The sequence below is a fragment of the Microcebus murinus genome, chromosome 20 (genome assembly GCF_040939455.1).
Source record: "Microcebus murinus isolate Inina chromosome 20, M.murinus_Inina_mat1.0, whole genome shotgun sequence".
NCBI classification, from domain to species: Eukaryota; Metazoa; Chordata; class Mammalia; order Primates; family Cheirogaleidae; genus Microcebus; species Microcebus murinus.
Window position 1 is genome coordinate 34,944,790 of NC_134123.1, and position 2,150 is coordinate 34,946,939.

Here is a 2,150-nt window from a genome sequence, read left to right on the forward strand (position 1 = left end):
GTCCCCTTGGGTGTCCCTCCAGGGCCTGGACATGTCCACGAGTGACTGCGTCCCTCACACCTGTGTGGACGTCCCCACCAACCCTCTGCCCCTGGTGCCTGGCTCCCTCACCGTCCACCGCCAAGGTGACTCAGTGTGGCCCAGACCCCCTGCCCTCCAATCACAGGCTCTGAGGTCAGCCCCTGACCTCCCTTCCCCCCCAATCACAGGCTCTGAGGTCAGCCCCTGACCCTCCTTCCCCCCCAATCACAGGCTCTGAGATCAGCCCCTGACCTCCCTTCCCCCCCAATCACAGGCTCTGAGGTCAGCCCCTGACCTCCCTTCCCCCACAATCACAGGCTCTAAGGTCAGCCCCTGACCCCCCTTCACCCCAAATCACAGGCTCTGAGGTCAGCCCCTGACCCTCCTTCCCCCCCAAAATCACAGGCTCTAAGGTCAGCCCCTGACCTCCCTTCCCCCCCAATCACAGGCTCTGAGATCAGCCCCCACACCCCTCCCCTCCCAGGCTTCTCCCCTCCCCCACGCCCAGTCCCTGCAGCTGTGCCCGACACTGTCCCGCCAGCTCCCTCTCCCTGAGCAGGCTCTGAGCAGTGACACCACACCACACACTCGCTACACACGGCACGGGGCCACAGCACACGGCCACGGCCCGCTGTCTCCAACCTTGCCGTCCCCTGCATCCTGCATGTGACCGGCGCTGGTCACAGAGCCGCACCCCTGAGCGCCTCGGACCCCTGAGTCTCAAGCCGCTCCCATCCCGGCGCCCCAGCCCTGCTCTTGACCCTCCTCCCCTCCAGGCTGGCCCAAAAGGCCCCTGGTCTGCCCCAGAGCCTGCGGGCAGGGTGGGCCTCGGAGCGGGAGCCGGGGCCAGGCTGGCAGCGTCCCTGCAAGGTCAGCCCACCCACCCCCAAGTCCCTCCCGCCACTGGGACACAGATGTCCATGAGATGGACGCAGGGCCACCTCGCTCTGCCGGGCACAGTGTCCAGCCTCCCGGCCACCCTGCGGGCAGGTGCTCCACCCACTCCATGAGTGAGGACTCCAGGGTCAGCTGGGCCAAGGCATCGCCACGGCCACTAGTGTCTGCCATCTGTCACACCCACACCTGTCTGCCTGCTCCCAGCCGGTTCCCACCACTGGCCCCACCCTGGGCGCTGGCTCCTCCCACCCCCCACCCCCCCACACCCCCTGCTTGCAAGAGCCCAAGCTGAGCAGGACGACGCCCACCCCAGCTGCCTGGGGGGCAGGAGGGTCGGGGCCCCGCTCCTGGGCTGTGTGTCGGCCACGCCCAGGACCCCAGCATGCAGAGCAGGGCGTCATTTCTGGTCCTAGGCCCCCCCCACTTTGAGATCCCCTTGCCCCCACCCCCTCCCGCAGACCCGAGGAAAGCCTGGCTTTGGACTGGCCGCAGGTGGTGCCTCAGGCCACCAGGGGGCAGCAGAGGCTCGTGTGCGCCGGCCTCAGTGCCTGTCCACCCATCGTCCTGCACAAGCCTCCCTGGGGAGCAGGGAAGGCAGCCCCCCATCCCTGCCCGCCATCAGCACCAACGTGCTGGAGCAGCCCTGTCACCCAGGCAGAGCACAGCTCCAGGCACCTCGGGGAGTCTGGGCCTCTGGGTGGGAGCAGAGGTGACCGCCCAATGGGGGGAGCTTGACCACCAGGCTAGGGCCTGGGGCGAGGGGCCACAGCAGGGGAGAAAGAGGGTGGCCCCCAGCAGAATCCCGACCAGAACTGCTCATGCAAAGTCCCTGGAGGTGCTCCCTCTGGCAGCCGTCCTGGAGCAGGGAGCAGGAGGCTCAGAGACAGAAGAGGACACACCCACACAGTCCCCATCTGCCGCCAGGGTCCCCTCTGAGCCCCAGCCTCCCCCGCCCTGCCGCAGCCCTGCGCTTCCCTCTGGGGCAGGGGGAAGCGCAGGGCTTCCCGCTGGGCAGGGTTAGGTTCTGGGGGTGCAGCCGGCTCAGTTCCCCAGAGCACTCTTCTCCTGGGGCTGCCTGGTCCCCGACACCTGAGCCAGTGGAGGAGTCACTTTCCAGGGGCCCCCAGTGGGGCCAGGCCCTGGGAATCTGTGTTTAACAAGCTCCCTGCAGATTCTCCCCCCAGACCCCAGCACCTGGCCCCGCCAGCCTCCCGCAGGTGCAGACTCAGCCG